Source organism: Thamnophis elegans, chromosome 9 (genome assembly GCF_009769535.1).
Source record: "Thamnophis elegans isolate rThaEle1 chromosome 9, rThaEle1.pri, whole genome shotgun sequence".
NCBI lineage: Eukaryota > Metazoa > Chordata > Lepidosauria > Squamata > Colubridae > Thamnophis > Thamnophis elegans.
The window spans coordinates 14,650,736-14,668,960 of record NC_045549.1 but is presented as its reverse complement, the minus strand read 5'-3'; the positions used below and the strand labels follow the sequence as shown (position 1 = coordinate 14,668,960).

Genomic DNA, 18,225 nt, shown 5'->3' with positions numbered 1-18,225 from the left:
TGTGGTGGGCACCCGGCCCCGTTGCATCGTACCGGTTGCAACGGGATCCGGAACCCACCACTGATTCATCCATCCCATCCATCCATCCATCCATCCATCTATTTTAAGTGTCAACCATGTGGCCTGGAGGCAACCCTGGGCAGCTTACAAGCATTAAAAAACCAGCATGAAACATTCAAAATTAAAACAATAGAAACATTAATGTTGATTTAAAATTGACAAAGATGGGACGGAAAGCAGGCAGATACACAGTTACAGCAGCTCGCGTCTTTTATTACTCTGTTAACCAATTACCTCCAGAATGACGTTTTCCCATGGGGGTGCCAGGCTAACTATACACTTCATTGCAAATATGTGGGCACAGCTCTCATGAGGGGGGAGTCACAATATTCCAGAGGGTGGAGGTCAGGGCAGAAAAGACTCCTTTCCTGGACCTTTTTACCTGTGTCATCATGTGCATTCAAATGGAGGTGAGGAACTTTACTTATAAAATTGTGGATCATCCTACCAATTCCAATTTCAAACCTTTATTGTCAATGCACAACATGTGTACAATGAAGTTGGCTGAGCCTCGCTTAGTGCACCCCTCTCCAACACAAATACATCTCACAGGGAAAGAAAGAAAATTCCTAACCCAGTAAATCATAGTAACAAACACACAGTCTTCTATACATACATGTGCGTAACGTTACATTATAATATATTGCATTGATATGAACGTGTTGCACTTTGCGCTGGCCCAATAGGATAGTATCATCTGCAAACTTGATAATCCCAGTGGATGGGTCAGGAGATACACAGTCCAGAGATGGTATTCAGCAAGTTCTGACCAGTTCTGGAGAACCAGTAGCGGAAATGTTGAGTAGTTCGGAGAACCGGTAAATACCACTTCTGACTGGCCCCGCTCCCATCTATTCTCTGCCTCCCGAGTCCCAGCTGATTGGGAGGAAATGGGGATTTTGCAGTATCCTTCCCCTGGAGTGGGGAGGGAATGGAGATTTTACAGTATCCTTCCTCTGCCACACCCACCAAGCCATACCACACCCACTAAGCCACAGCCACAGAACCAGTAGTAAAAAAATTTGAATCCCACCACTGAGTATGTGTACAATGAATACATGTATGGACTTGCCTTGTTGACCATTTCCTGCAGAAACTCCTAGTTAATCTACAACTGATTTCAATAAACCAGACTTCCCTTCTTGTCAGATATTATAGAAACAAAAAAAAAAGAAAAGAAATGGGTGATATAGATCAGAGTGAAAAATAAGCAGTAGCCCAATTCGCCAACACCAAACCATAATGGGTGGATCCAAGCATTGCAATAAACCCAAAGCAAACAAACCACATTGTTCCTTGGTCTTTTGACCCAGAGCTTTTGATTCCGCACAATTGGAACCTAATCTGTGGGACTCCATAAAAAGAATCTTAAAAGGAATAGAGAAAATAATTGTACAACATCCGAATCTTAGCATTCATGTGAAAGAATAAACTAGGGAAATAAGAAGACGGGTTTCCTTTAAAGATTTGTGTGATATTTAATACCCTGTCATTTTTAGATCTCACGTTTTTTTTATAATGGATAGATGTCTTGGGGAGGGGGGGGAAACTGCAGATAGGTTTTCAGAGCTTGATCTGTTTTGATTAGATGGAAAATTCCTTCTTTCATTCTTTTTTCGATAAATCCCGATGACTGGCTCGTTCTGGATACACCGAGGCTTGTGCAATAAAAGAAAAGTAAATGTTCAAGTTGTGTTTTAAAATATTGCCACGTAGAGCAAATTCCAAGATTGGAGAGATAAAGGTTTGCTTAGTGTAACAAATTTGGCAATAACATTTTTAAGAACTTAACATGCTTTAATGGATATCAGGGGGGGGAAAGACAAGAAAGCAAACTTGCCTATCTGATTCCTTATTATTGTAGAAGATGATACTTGTTAGTTTAATAAAGTGACCTTTCATCTCTAGTCTTAATCTGGATTGATATAATTTTGAGTGGTTGCAGATGGATAGGAATGCCCTGTTTTTCAGGGCCACAGAATCATTTTATAAACCAGACTTTATTGATATTTGGTGAAAATATAAATCATTAGCAGGGCCTTCCTTGTCATCAGCAGTTCAAATCAGTATAAATTAAATATATGCTCAGTTGCATTCAATTAAAAATACATGTCAGTGTAAAAAAGAAAACTAGTAAGAAAGAAAAACATATTCACAGATACATACAGAGACATATGAATACAGATATATTCAATAAATGATAGATAGATATATTATTTTAATTAATGATAGCTTGATCATCGGGCACATTTTTGAGGTTAAAGTATGACTGTACTATCTTTGTGTCTTGTAAATATCTGGGTATCTATGGCCATAAGTTTGGTTTCCGGCAATGCTACTTCAAGATCCTACATGTGATATGTTCTCACGTTCTCTCTAAATGATCATTAGGTAGGATTATTATTTAAATGAGATGCCACTAGGAAATATCAGAGTTGTAGTTTAAAATGAACAACTGAAAACACATCCAGAAAGAAGCCTGTGGGATATTATTTTTGTATTGGTTGCCAATAACATGTCTATGTATTCACTAAGAATCTTCATCCCAAGAGTGAGGAACAATAACCCCTTTAGTGACCTGTGGACTTCAACTCCCAGAATTCCTGAGCCAGCATCCTTCCCCACCCTTGCTTTATTCTTACATCTTCTAAAATTAATTCCCAACATGTTTTCATATCCATAGGCCATTACCAAGTATAAATATTGCATAGAGACATACCAGTGACGTGCGGTCAGCTTTAGACCTGGTGAGGCACTTTTTAGACTTGTGGACTTCAACTCCCAGAATTCCACAGCCAGGCATGCTCAGTTCCGATTTAAAGCGACAGCATTTTTCCCCCTTGCAAAATAAGTTTTCCCATTCTTTTTCTTCTCCCTCCCCCTCCTTCCTCCCTCTCTCCCTCCCTCCCCCCTCTCTCAAACAGACACACACACACAGAGAACTTCGATCCCTCTCTCATTCACTCACTCTCAAACACAAACACAGAAGTTGGATTGGATATATTTTCCAAAGGCTTGAAAGCAGCTCCTCTGCCATACCCCCCCCTTCCCCTGCTGCCTTCCGATCAAACTTTTTGAATTCCTCCCCCCTCCCCACACACACCTTTTCCAGCTGTTTCAGAGACAATTTCAACTCTGCTTCTCCCTGCCCTGCCCTGCCCTCCCCTCTTGAAAAGCCAGAGCTCTGTTAGACTGAGCTAGTTGCTCCCAGAGAACTCTAAAAAGCCTCTAAAAATGCCCTTTACAGGAGGCGAGAGAATACGTGCCTCATTTGCATAAGGAATTCTTCGCATTTTAACCCTTGCTTAACTCTTAAAAGGCGAAAAATTCCTTATGCAAAAGAGGCCCCTAGTTCTCTGGCCTCCTCCTAGTTAATACTGAGAGCAGACACCAAGCCACTGTGACTTGAAATCTGGTAGTAACTACCCTGGCTTTAATTATTTAAAAAAAAATATTTAAAATTCTTTCCTTTCCCTGAGGAGACTGGTGAGGCTCCGCCTCCCTTGCCTCTAGTGACTGCACGTCCCTGAGACATACAGGTAGTCCTCAATCTATGGCTGGTTTACTTTGTGATTATTCAAAATTACGGTGGATCTATCCAGAACTAATTAGGATCAGTTTGAAAATTCTGACAGCTTCCCCAGCACATGATCTCATTTTGGGTGGTAGATAACTGATCTGTTTTTACGGCTTTTTGCAGAATCTCACAGTTGCGTGACTGCAATTTTGGGGCATTTTTTTGCTGGAAATTTGAGTTTATTTCTGGTTTCCAGCAAAAAAAACAAACCATGGTATATATTGGGTTTATTTAATGACCGCAATGTTTGCATAATGACGGCAGCATTTGCTTAATAACTGCCGCAAAAATGTCGTAAAATCAGTCAGGCCCACATGGTAAATCTCCTTAATGTCCACCCTGACTTACAATCATACTTTAGGTATCAATTATGGTTGCAAATCAAGGACTACGTATATTTTAGGGGGTTAAATAATATGAAAATATGAACGCTTCCTAAGCTTCGTAGAAGTCTCAAGAGTTCCCAAACTCTTGGGAAAGGCCCCCGTTAATGTGACAGCATCTGCCATCTGGGCTGTCGGTCGTAGTGGATCAGTTCCACTTTCTTTTCCTCCTTCAAAACATGGCATCTTAGTTTTTCTAGGAATGCATGTAGACCTACAAGATCTCACAAGCAGGTTTTAAACTGAGGATGCAAGCAAGCAAATGTAGCAACTGCTAAGATGATATACACATGCAGAAATAATAATTGACTCACTGGATTTTCCCAGTCTTCTGAGCCATAGTAGGGTTGGAGATCAGTTGACTGATTTATCGTGTAGCAGGATGTGTGTCTTGTGACAGGAATATTTTGTTTAGTGGTATATGTGACTCCATTGTCAGGAATTCTTTATTAAGCTATTGTTGAACAAACCGTTGAGAAGCATGACACACTAACTTAGACTTAAGAAGGAACTAATTTACTGAAAGGGATAGCTAAAAGGAAGCCTTTGCCCATTTCCCATATTTATCCCATACCAAATGGCAAAGTCAAGGAGTCCTTGACTTATGGCCTTTAATGGAGCCCAAAATTTATGTTGCTAAGCGAGATGTTTGTTAAGTGAATTTTGTCAGGAATTATTTATTAAGCTATTGTTGAACAAACCGTTGCTAAGCATAACACAAACTTAGACTTAAGAAGGAAATAATTTACTGAAAGGGATAGCTAAAAGTAAGCCATTTCCCATATTTATCCCGTATCAAATGGCAAAGAAGTCCTTGACTTATGGCCTTTAATGGAGCCCAAAATTTATGTTGCTAAGCGAGATGTTTGTTAAGTGAATTTTGTCAGGAATTATTTATTAAGCTATTGTTGAACAAACCGTTGCTAAGCATAACACAAACTTAGACTTAAGAAGGAAATAATTTACTGAAAGGGATAGCTAAAAGTAAGTCATTTCCCATATTTATCCCGTATTAAATGGCAAAGAAGTCCTTGACTTATGGCCTTTAATGGAGCCCAAAATTTATGTTGCTAAGCGAGATGTTTGTTAAGTGAATTTTGTCCGGAATTCTTTATTAAGCTATTGTTGAACAAACCGTTGCTAAGCACAACACACTAACTTAGACTTAAGAAGGACATAATTTACTGAAAGGGATAGCTAAAAGTAAGCCTTTACACATTTCCCATATTTATCCCATATCAAATGGCAAAGAAGTCCTTGACTTATGGCCTTTAATTGAGCCCAAAATTTATGTTGTTAAATGAGATGTTTCTTAAGTGAATTTTGCTGCATTTTGTGACCTTCCTTGCCACAGTTAAATTGAATCTCTGCCGTTAAGTTAGTAACGCCGTTTGTAAAGTGAATCTGACTTTGCTTGTCAGGAGGTCACAAAAAGGTGATCACAGGGCACTTCAACCATCATAAATATGAGTCAGTGGCCAAGAATCTGAATTTTGGTCACATAACCATGGTGATGCAACAGTTGCTAGCTATGATAAATAATCATAAGTCACTTTTTTCAATGCTATTGTAACTCTGACTGGTCATTAAATGAACAAAGACTGTAGAGATTCTCAGTCATCCAGGCCATCGTTATCCCAAAGGTGGTTTTTCAGGAGGCAACTGGACTTTCTTGTTTTTTCTTTGAATCTCATCCAAGAGATTTTTCAGCTGGGTCAGGACAGTGGGGAACGGAAGGATTTATATTCCTTTCAGACAGCTGGTCATTTGATCCTTATAAAAGCAGGGGTATCAAACTTCATTCATTGAGGGCCGCATCAGGGTTGTGTTTGATCTCGGGTGGGGGGGGCAGAGTGGGCGTGGCTAGGGTGGGTGAGGCCAGCTTGACGTCACTCTTGTCAGGGGCACCTGTGGTAGCCTGAGCACTCTGCCAGTGAAAACGGGCTCCCGAGCTCTGTTTCCAATCATGACGGTCTCCTGAGCCCTCTGCCAGTGAAAATGGAGCCCCGAGGGGGTGGGGCGGTAGTGGTATGCCTGCCTGGGCCGCAGAACTGGCAGCGACCCAGGCTGGCCACGCCCCCGAACCAGTTCCCGGTCGCCACCGCCAACATCTTTTGGGGGAGTTCTGTGCGTGCGCAGAACAATTTCTATTGAACTGTGCATGCGTGCACAGCATGCATCCAATGTGTGCAAAGTGCACCCACGAGCGAATTGGCAGTAACACCAGCCAGAACTCACCCCTGCACCGCGGGCCAATCTTTCACTGTTTCCAAGGTGGTTCCACGAGCCGAGTTCGACACCCCTGTTTTAGAACGTCATTGAACCTCTAGGTGCTTCAACCGAGGACTACAAGGTTGGAGTTTTCCTCCTGTTGGCAAACACAGAATCTAAACCTACACTAGAAATGTTTTGCCCAATGTTCAAATACACGTAGTAAACTCATTTCACAAAAGACAATAGAGTGACTTTTGTCGGTGCTGGCTAGAAACCAGGAGACTGAATTCTAGTTCCCCTTCAACAGACTGGGTGACTTTGGGCCACTCTCTCAGCCCAACCCACCTCACCAGATTGTTGCTGTGAGGAAAATAGGAGGAAAGAGTAGAGTGTTAGCCTTGAGTTACTTACGAAGTATTAAAAGTGGCATAAAAATTAATACATAAATAAAAAATTATTTGGCCCATTAATAGGGCCTGTTTTTGAGTGCTTGTTCAAGAAATCTACAACTTTTGAATGTTAAACTTCTTATTTAGGTTTGTAAAATATTATTAGATTTTTTTTTATCTCGGGTTTACTTATTCTGTTTGCCATCCTCTGCAAAACCCAGCAATGATCAAACTATTTGCAAGAAAATTAATGGCAAAAAGATACAAGAGGAAAGCGCCAGTAATGAAAAACACATTAAAACCAACAGGTAATGGAGTGGTTTATTATTAATATGGGCGTGCAGCTGGATTGTATCATGAATTAGATCTTTTTTTTTTAATTGTCTTTACCCAGCTAGTTTTGATCTGCTAGGGGAGGAAAGTTGGAAAGTTTCAAATGTGGCTTTTCCAGCAACTCGCCTCACCGTGAGCCCCGCTTGATACCTAAGGCACTGCTTGGAAGGCGGCGAAGGGGACAGGCTGTTATGTGTGATGCGTGTCCTCATCACGTCTGCTTCCTCCGGCCTCTCTCCCTCCTCCCCGCCGGGGAATGAGAGCAACGTGCTTGACGTGATGTCAATTGGCTTGTGGCAAAAGTCCCGCGGCGCGCAAAGACAGCTCTATGAATGGGAAGCGTGTGGGATGCTCTCCTCCTTCGGCCCAAAGCGGCTAGCTAAGAACTTTGGACCCAAGGCGGCAGGATATTTTTTTTTTGGGGGGGGGGGGGGGTTCCATTTTCTTCCCTCTTTCATTTGAATCAATCATCTCCAGGAGGAGGGCAGGAGATTTTCCCCTCTCCTCGTGCCATGCAATAGGCAGACTAGCCGCCCGCAGTCCCGACGCGCCCAGGCGCCCCTGTATCCAAACGCAGCTGGTGGGCCAGTGATCTGCGGCTTCCTCCCCATGGCAGAATGGGTTCTTTTGGGCAGCAAAGATATATATATACCCATACCGAGGAAAGCCCTTGCCCAGAACAAACGGCAGAACCCTAGAACAAATGGGTTTGTTTCTTTTTTAGGGTCTCCTGCCTGAGCAGGGGGTTGGACTAGACGACCTCAAAGGTCCCTTCCAACCTGATCACTCTATGCTCCCCGCGCCCCGGGTTCTCTTCCCTGTTGCATAATCACGCCCTCTTTCCCCCGGGCATGGCTGCGGCGCCCTCCTGAAAGCAGAGAGAATTTTATAGGATGGGGGCTGGACTACAGTAACCATAATCCACTGCCCACGATTTCGGGAGCGGGGCAGAGTGCTTAACGATTCGGAGGCCGGGCGGTGGGGGGGGGGGGACAAGAGAGATGGACTTAGATCACCCCTTAATCGCCCCCGCTTGGGCCAAACTGTTTCATAGCCCCACCACATGTGTGTGCGTGACACACATCCACACGCGCCTCCTTGAACCCTCCCAAGAAAGGCGACGCGGGTTAAAACGAAGGGCCGATGGAAATAGCAGCGGGCGCCTGGTTGCAAATCCAACCCCTCTGGCTGTGCCCGGGGGGAGAGGGTGGTTTCTGCAGTCCCCACGCCTCCAAAAAACGGGGGGGCGGAGGAAGGGGAGGATCGTCCCGCCTGCCCTCTCCAGCTCCGGCGCCCCAATCCACGATTGGCCGCACTGACAAGCGGGCGAAGGAAAAGTTTCAAGTTACTCGGGGGAGCGGATCGGCTGAACCGGCTGTCCCCGGTTGCGGCAGCTAATTGACTGCAGGAGGCCGGGGTTGAAAGAGGAGCGGAGCGGGGGGAGCGCGGTATCTCCGCGGCCAGAAAAGGGGGAAGCTTCCTGCTGCCCGGCTGGTACCTGGCGCTCTCTCCGCGCTCCTGCGCAAGGCAAGCCGCCCAGTCGAGGCTTGGCCCCAGGCGTGCGGGCCAGACCTTGGCAGCCGATTGACGGAGCGGGAAGGCGAAGCCAGCTGGCTTTCCTTTGCAGGGAAGTCTTGACAGGCGGCTGGTGCCTGCGGGCAAAGGCGATCGTGCGGAGGGGCGTGGTGGAGAATCCGCCAGCTCCGCTGCAAGAGGCGGAAGGAATCAAAAAGCTCCAAGGACCAGCTCGCTCGCGCTCTCCCGGTGCATTTTCTCCGGCATGGCTTTGGAGATCGTCTCTCTGCAAAGGTAAAAAAAAAAGGAGGGGGGATCCTTAAACTTCTTGGGGTTTTCTGTCCGTTTTGAAGGCGGGTGTGGATGCAAAACCCTCGCCAAGCTGCCTGCAAAATCCACACACACAAAAGGTCCCAAAGGTGCTTTTTCCCCCCCAAGAGGCAAGTGGACTTTCTGGTTTTTCTTTGAAGGCGTTTCGCTTCTCCCACGAGAAGCTTCTTCCACTCTGAAATATGTTATCAGGCCAAAAAAAAAACACCTTTTGTTGGGAGATCGAACTGTCCCTTTCTGTATGAACTGTCCCCTTGATCTTTGGTCGTTTAGATGTGTTGGTTTAGTTGTGTACGGTAGTCCTATACTATTGTATGCTAAATGGAATTGGCTCCTAAAACAAGGTCATATTGGATTGAGGCTGTTGTTACAGATGTTTTGCTACCCCTGTTATGGATTGCTTCTTATTTCCTGTCTTGTTTACTGGACTTGTAGAAATACATGTGTTTGGCTTTTCCTATTAATAAATATAAATGATATTTTACAGAATAACAAAATGACAGTGCTGGAAGGGACCTTGGAGGTCTTCTAGTCCAGCCCCTTGCTCAGGCAGGAGACACTACCATTCCAGACAAGTGACTGTCCGTCCAATCTCTTCTCAAAAGCCTCCAGTGATGGAGCACTCACAACTTCTGAAGGCAAAACCCTTCCACTGGTTAATTGTTCTCACTGTCAGGAAAATTCACCTTAATTCTAGGTCACTATAGGTGGAACTAATGTGCATTTGTACGAATCTAAATACGGAGTTTTAAGCTTGGGGAAGAAAAAGAGTTTTTACAAGGAGCAAAGAATGCACATTTTTCTCCTTTTTTGCTTCTTTTTTTTCACAAGCCTATAGATGTTTTCTCCTTCGGGGTTAGATACAGTTAGATAGAAATAAATTATCTTTTAATTAAGCAGTGTTCAGTACACATGTCCAAGAGTGGAGTGCAATTTATTATGATGTAACATTATACTGCAAGCGGAGCAGGCAGCTAGGAACAAGTGTTTGCTCTATGAAATATTACTCTGTTGATCTTTCTTGCCAACTGTTCCTTCTCCAAGTTGCCTTGAGGTTATTTGTGATTATTTAACTTAGGACAATTGTTTCTTCTCTTGTGTGTAGTTGAAATTGCGAGTAAAAATTTGTACAAAATAGAATATAGTATAGTAAACTATATAAAACGGTAGTTTAAAAGATAGTTTACAAGTTTGTAAACACATTAATAATTGCTTAACGTGATGGCCAGGCTGAATTTACAAGCATACTTATTAGAGCATGTTCCTTTGCCTTCTTTAAATATTACACATAAAGATTGTAATCTGAAAAAAGAATAAAGTGATGTAATGTTAATATCGCTTCTTACATAATTTTTGGAGCTTTTGAATGTTAGGGTAAGAAAAAATACATTAAAAATTGCTTGCGTACCTTTCCTTTAGAGCAGTAAGAAAAATTCAGAGATTGACCAACAAACCAGATTCTGTTTTGCAAAAGTCATATTCTCCAAAAAAAAAACGTTCATTTTGATTGCATTAATTTGGTTGGTTGGTTTTTTTTTTAAATGAATAACTTTGGTTTGTGCAAAACATACCTTTCTTTTTAATTGCTTGACAATCCTGACCAATGTACACAAAGTGCCTGTTTATCAGCCTTCAGCTGAAAACTTATTTCAAAATATATGAAATACGCTAGTAGCTTTTCTGTGCTGAAAAATCTTCATTTGCCTTTTTTTTTGTAGTGAAATGTTTAGCTTAGAAGTCAGTGGGAGTGCCATGTGTTCAAGAAGCAGTCTTCCTGTTTTGTTTTGTAAATGGATGTTTCTCTTAAAACTCTCTTAAATTAACTTTTAGTTTATTATTAACTGCTATTAACTTTGGCATTTACTATATTTGAGCTGAGAGAAAGTATGGTGCAGAATAGTTCAGATTTCTGTCAGAAACCCATTGATCTCCCAAATTTATCTGAATTCTCGCTATACTCCCTTTCAGATGAGGTTGATCTTGTAGGTCCATGATGGCGAACCAATGGCATGCATGCTGGAAGTGTCACGCAGAGCCATCTTTCTGGGCATGCAAGCTGTCGCATGTTGCTCTTCTGGGTTCTGGCGCACCAGCCAGCTGGTCTTAATGTGCGTTAGAGTGCCAGCCGGATGCTCTTCCAATTTCCAGTGTGCCACCTGGTCTTCCAGTTTCTGGTGTGCATGTGTATGTGCAGACCAGCTGGTCAGTGCACATGTGCACATGAGAAACTGGAAGATCATCTTCCCAGTATGCATATGCACACCGGGCAGCTGCTCTTCCGGTTTCCAGTGTGCGCATGCGCACCAAGCCACCTGGTCTTTGTGCACACATGTGTGCCAGAAACCAGAAGACAAGGGGCATGCGGAAACTGGAAGAGCAGCTGCGCGGCATGTGCATGCTCATCGGGTGGCTGCTCTTCTGGTTTCTAGCGCGCACGTAGGCTCCCATTTCGGCACTCAGTGCTGAAAAGTTTCGCCAACACTGTTTTAGGTCATGCCATCCCCTCCCCATTGGTGGTTCTGGATGTTGAAGATCATCCATATCTGAAGCTTTTTGATCTCTGCAGTGGAGGAATCTATGACCTAGTGGCAGGGGTCTCCAAATTTAGCACCTTTAAAAACTATGGATGTCAACCCCTAGAATTCCTCAATTCAAGCATGGCCCTCAGCATGGCTGGCTGAGGAATTCTGGGAGTTGAAGTCCACACTCTGAAAGTTGCTAAGTTTGGATACTTCTGGTCTAGCACCAAGACAGAAGTGTTTCAAAACATTAGGTGAAAATTCACTTAATGAAATATCTATCCCACAGAAAACTAATATTCAGGGTTTCTGATTTAATCTTTTCCTTGGCAGATTCCAGTAGCTAATAAATTTAAGTAGATAAAATTATGTGCATTGTGCAAGGGAATTCTTTTGTATAGCAGAACATTTAATCACCCTGTTTGCGCATTGGAATAGTGCCCTTCTGAAATCCTCCAGAGCCTTATCATTTATCTTAAGGAACTGATGAGAAAAGGAGTAAGCTGTTATGACAAAACAGGCCCAGAAAGAGTTTAGCATATGGTTTCTTCTCCTTTCTTCTTCCGAGGAAAATATTCTTACTCTTATCAAACTTGGCTTGGCTATAACATTACTTATGCTTTGAAACTCATGGTGGTAAACATAGCATAAGTGCTTTTATAATGCCAACAGATTGCTGTGTATGAAAGAGAGTGTTTGTTGTCATGATTATTAGTTAGGTTCAATGGTTAATCATTCATTAATACAATAGAATTGAACTATCATGTATTTATTATATTTTTATACTGCCTTTATTACTTTATAAGTAACTCAGCACAGCAAACATACATAACACTCCTTCCTCGTCCTTCTGTTTACCCCACAACAACCTTGTGGGATGGGTTGCACTGAGAGAGTAACTGGCCCAAAGTTACCCAGATGCCTTTGATGCTTAAAGCAAGATTAAAATTCACTGTCTCCTTGTTTCTAGGCCTGCACTTTTACCATCGCACCAAACTGGCTCTCCGGTTTATTTCCTTGTGTAGGGTAAAAATGGACTTCCTGAAGGAAGTCCCATCAAATGTTTTGGTCTTAACCTCTTATGTCATATTACAATCTTCCCCTTCACACCTCCGCCCTTAAGACAGAGGTGTCAAACTCAATTTCTTTCACATAAACACACACACACACACACACACACATATTTAGTGTCACAAAGGCAACAAATACAACATATATATACACACACACACACACACACACACACATATATATATATATACACACATACATACATACATATACACGCATATACACATACACACACACACACACAAACATATATATATATATAAAGTTTTTTATTTTTTCATTTTCATAATGTATAACCACATCTATACTATTACATAGCCAACATCATACTGTGTTATTAAATGTTTACATCAATTCATCTTACCATCAACTGCTAAAAACAATTATTGGCTCTTCTGCTCTCCATACACCACATTTATCACTTTCTTTTCCTTCTCTCCTTCCCCTCCCTACCTCCTTTCTTCCCTCTATCAGCCTTCTCTTCTCTACTTCCCCTTCCTCTCTCCTTTTCCTCTTTCCCCTTTCCACTCCTCCTTTCTCTTCTCGTCTTCCCCCCCTGCCCTCTCTTCTTCCCTTACCGCTCTCCTCTACTTGACACTCTTCATCTCATTTACTTGGTGTATTTCAGCTTCTGAGCGAGCTCCATTTTATGTTGATGGTATTTATAATTCCTTTTCAATATACATATTTAATTTTAACATATATCTTCCTCCTTTTTTTAAAAGAGAGAACAAAAAAGTATACATATATAATCATTGGGTGTCAAACTCAATTTCATTGAGGGCCACATCAGGGCTGTAGTTGACTTTGGGTGGCTGGGTGGGCATGGCTAGCTTGATGCCACTTACTGGGCGTGGCCAGCTGGGTGGGCATGGCCAGCTTGACACCCCCCCCCCCCCAAACTGCTGGAATGTTTCCTCTTTGCATTGGGTAGACAGAGCCAAAGCAATGCAGGTTGTCCGGGCCAAAGCAACATGGGACAGCCCCTTACATTTTCCAGGACAGTCCCTCTGACTGGATCTGACACCCCTGCCTTAAGATATATCTAGTTAATCCCGATTTGAAAGTGGGGGGCCTTTCCTTCCAATTGCATATGCCCTTTTCCATTGGTTGTTCAGCATTTCAGAGCTTTTCTTGCATCCCATCATCCTTAACCAACTGGCAAATAGCCATGATATTAGGGTTGGTGGAAGTTGCCATCCAGGTATAGACAGATGACTCAATGAGTCAGCTGAATGGAGGAAAGAAGTAGGATTCAATAGAGATGTGATTGAAGACGTGATCTGGTATAAGTTGCCAATGGAAAGCATAAATGCAAGTTTTATATGCTGCTACCCTCTGGATCCCACCATTTGATATTCCCTATCACAGCAGATCAAAGCTTTCACCTATGCTGGAGGTGGCCTCTCTTTCTCCTTTTTGTGTATGGGAGCCCAGAGTGAGTACATATTTTTCAGAGTATAAGACACACCTCCCCCCCCCCCAAAAAAAAAGGTTGAAAATCTAGGTGCGTAGACTGTATACAGCCTTTTGGCCTCCCAAAATCCTGCCCCCGCGCATTCTGTTTTTTGCAAAAATGGACACACGGAGGGTTTGGGAGGCCTGTAAAGTGCTCCTGGGTAAAAATGAGCAAAAAACAAACCTTTTTTGCTCATTTTTGCCCTCCCCAGCCCCCAGGACCACTTTGCAGGCCTTTCAAACTCTCTACATGCCCCATTTGGGAGGCCTGCAGAGTGTTCCTCTCCGGGGGCCGGAGAGGGCAAAAACGTTTGTTTTTTAATTTACCTCTTCAAAATCTTGGTGCATCTTATACTCCGGTGGCTCTTATAGTCTGAAAAATACGGTACTTTTCTGAAATATGCCTTACAGTTCCCAAAAGTTTTAGAGGCAGAAAATAAATAATAATAGTAGGATATGCCCTGGCTTAGCACATTTTAAAAACATTAATGCTTGCTCTCTCTCTGTCTCTCTGTCTCTGTCTCTGTCTGTCTCACTCACACACACACAAACACTCTCTCTCTCTCTCTCTCTCTCTCTCACACACACACACACACACACACACACACACGCGGAGGAAGACTCTTTCCCCCATGCATGATATGGCTTAAAATATTTTAAGTCATTGCTTGTCACTGAGGCCAAACCAAAATGTTTACTTGTGGCCCTAATCATCAAATGTTTGTTACACTTAAAGTTTTGTTTCATTGGAGTCATTGGGAGCTGAGTGGTCCACCAGAGCATCTAACAGCATTCTTCTAGCAACTGTCAGCAAACCCACAAACGTGATGAAACAGCCTACGTGACCAAGTAGGGTTTTTTTATGGCCACCTGCAAATAATTAAGTTGGAACACAAGATAATCTAAATAGCTTCAGGCCCATTTTACACTGACTGTATTGGTCACGGAGTTGATTTTTTGACTTGTGACCAGTTAAACTGATATGTAATCTCCCATCAGTTCTTTAATGGCCCTTCACTTAGAAAAGTGCTGTATATACAGACCACACAGGAAATTGGTCTTCTGGTGTCATTATAGTCACTTGTTTTTAACCTGGATTGCAGATTTGTTATTTATGCCTGTTTCTTCCAGATAAGCCCAATAACAAGCACTTTGAACTTCACTTCTCTGGGGTTTTTTTTTTGTTATATAATAATTCCTGAAACCTTTTAAAAAGAAGATACAAACTCCTATAAATTAATGTAAAGAGAAAAAGAAAAAGAAAAAAGAAAAAGAAGTTAAACAATAGAAAAAAGATACAAAGCAGTGGCTTCTGATATCCTTCACAACAGTTATAAATGCAATTACATTTTAGTCTCTGTCTCTCTCTCTCTCTCTGTCTCTCTCTCTCTCTCTCTGTCTCTGTCTCTCTCTCTCTCTCTCTCTCTCTCTCTCTCTCAAGTTACATCATTATTTATTTGATTTTATAGGCACCCATCTCAGCCAAATGACTCTGACCATCTTACAATTCTAATTTATTAATTCTAATACTCTTCTTTCTATAATCTTGGAAGGAGGAGGGTTGGGTTAACTGGATTTGTAATTCTATTTCACTGCCTGCTGTTTGTTTTGGATGAAACCATAGGTGTTCCTGAGAACGCAGAGACTTTTAGAGCTTGAAGTTCATTGTTAGGAATATAATTCTAACAGTTGGGTTGGCAATATATAAATCATGTAACCATGTTTGTACCTGTTTCTTTAAATCATACTGTAAAATGTGATTGGTTGCTGTTTTCCTCAATCGGCCATAAGAGGGAGCCAGAATGACTGTTAGCTCTCTGTTTGTTAGATGCTGGGCTGATCTGATCTGAGTGCCATGAGCTATTGTAAGTTTTGCAACTGCTAGCAAACTTGGAGTACTGAACTGATTATATGATACTAGACTATGTTATTTGGATTATCCCTTAACTGAAAGATGTTGATGACTGACTGTCTTATCCGTGTATGACTTGAACTGTTTGATGGACTCTGATACCTCTATTTCCACGAAAGTAAAAGCCTATTTAAACTGCAGTGTCTCTATAAGCTGGTTTGTGTGTTCTCCAACACAACTCTCACAACACTTCGCTGAACGTACTCGCTCTCCCAACAGGGAGCTTACCTAGCATTCATAATCTGATGTTTGGATGGCATGGAAATTTATGGCATGATAAAGATAAAATAACGTGAATTTCAAAAATAATTTCATTAGCTATGCCATATAACAGGGTGGTTGAAGACTCTGAACTTGTCAGCTGGAAAGTTCATGGCTCAAGTGCTTTTTGACAAAAAGAAGCAGTGCTAAGTAATAAAGTAAACTTACCATTTTGCAAAGCTTCCCCCCCCCCATAGGACAATTGTCCCATAGGACAATACTATAGGACAATACTAATCACTACTCATTTCTCAAAATCTGAGACTAGCATCCAGAATGAAGTTTCACTGTCTTTAGTGAAAATTAAACAACTTGCATAAGATTACTACTTCATATATTAAATCTAATCCAAAATCTGTAACAAATAGTTAAGGTAGCAAAGTAGCAGTGACCTGTTAGAGATGGGACTACAGCTTTGTAGCATGTGGTACAATTCCGTGACGGTCTCCCTGGAGGTACGTTACATAGAATTAAATGAAATATACTCTTAAGGAATGTAAAGTTATACATATTAATTGCACAGTCTAGTCCACCGAGCAAAACTATCCTTTCCAGAAAGTATGGCAAATCTTTAGAGATCTTTTTTTAAAAAAACATAGTTTTAAAAACAGCTCACTGGGTCACTTAGGGTGAATACAAAATTATTTTGAGAAGTTACCCATGAAGAGGGGCATGATGGCTAAGCTGTTAAAGATGCTAAGCTTGTCAGCTGGAAAGCTGACATCCTAGGTTCGAGACCCGAATGCCGCATGACAGGATGAGTTCCCATTACTCACCGCAGCTCCCGCTGACCTAGCAGCCACAAAGCATACAAATGCGAGTGGATAAATAGGTACCACTTCAGTGGGGAGCTAACGGCATTCTGTGCACCTTAGCCTATAAGTCATTCTGGTCACATAACCGCGGAAGCATCTTCAGACTCTCGGATCTGTTGGCTAAGAAACAGAGATGAGCACCACTCCCAAGGGTCAGACATGACTGGTCAGGGGAAACCTTTACCTTAAGAAATAACCACCACCATTACCCAAACAGGAATAGTTTTCAGAGTCTGTTCAGACCTACGGCTTGTTGAAAATAGCACTCAAGTTTGAATACATACCATGTTTCCTCGAAAGTAAGACCCCATCTTATACTTTTTTTTGCCACCAAAAAAGGCACCAGGTCTTATTGGGGGGCGGGGGAGTCATCCACTGATTCACCTCACTTGCGTGCATCGCCCCGGACTTTTCACTATCAGAGGCTTTCAGGAAATTCTTCAATAAGAGACCTCTGTTATCGGCTACGGTTCACCCACAAATGCGCGCCCGACAAAACCACGCCGACAAAACCGCGCCATCGAAAACAACGCGAAAACAATGGTAACAACATTAACTACCCTAACCCTTACCCTAATCCTAACCTAAAAACCCTAATCGCGCTTTTGTCGGCGCGCTTTAGTGGGTGCGGTTTTGTCGGCGCGCATTTGTTGGGCGAGCATTTGTCGGGTCACAATCGGCTACAGAGGCCTTCTGGAAAGCCTTGCTGGCTGCAGAAGAAATGGGCCGAGGTCTGCGAGGCCTGGCTGCAACTATCCTAAAGTGAGTAGTAGGGCAGATCCACCCCTCCCCACTCTAGCTTAATTTTTACCCGTGCATCCTGGAGTGGTCGGGTCTTCATTAGGGCTTATTTTGAGGGGTAGGACTTATATTGGGCGCACGTGTAAAAATCAAGCTAGGACTTACTTTCTGAGTAGGTCGTATTTTGGGGAAAACACGGCATTGTCAGGAAGCAGAGTGGGGTTGCTCTGTTTTGTTTTTGCCAACGCTGAAGAAAAATCTTGGCTTTCTTCCTGAAGTACTTATAGCCATAGGCTGTTGACATTCAACCAGTTTTTTAGAAATAGTTCTGTGGTAACTATTTGTGGCTTGCTTAGTAACCTAACTCATACTCTCTTATGCAACGTAAGGTTGGGTCTGTATTAACATGCTACTGTTGAATTCAAAAGAAGGGCGCAGCTCGGCTGAAAGACAGCATCAGTCATTCCTTCCTTTGACCTCATTTTTTTTTTATCTTACCCATCTAGGGAGGGTTGCCAAACTGCATATAATAAACAGATGTGTCTTGTCCAAGTTGTCTACCACAGTTCTCCTTTGGGTTGTAATTCTTTTAAGAAATGAAGCTAGAAGCTGAATAGCAGCGTCCGTCTCTCCAGGAAAGCAACAGA

General features: G+C 42.4%; 2 protein-coding genes across 2 annotated transcripts in view; both read left to right on the top strand.

The window, feature by feature from the left end:
- LOC116513231 (G protein-regulated inducer of neurite outgrowth 3-like) overlaps positions 1-18,225 on the top strand; it is a 217,165-nt gene that overhangs the window by 147,582 nt on the left and 51,358 nt on the right. The window lies entirely within an intron of this gene.
- LOC116513312 (protein FAM13A-like) overlaps positions 1-18,225 on the top strand; it is a 126,695-nt gene that overhangs the window by 82,077 nt on the left and 26,393 nt on the right. The window lies entirely within an intron of this gene.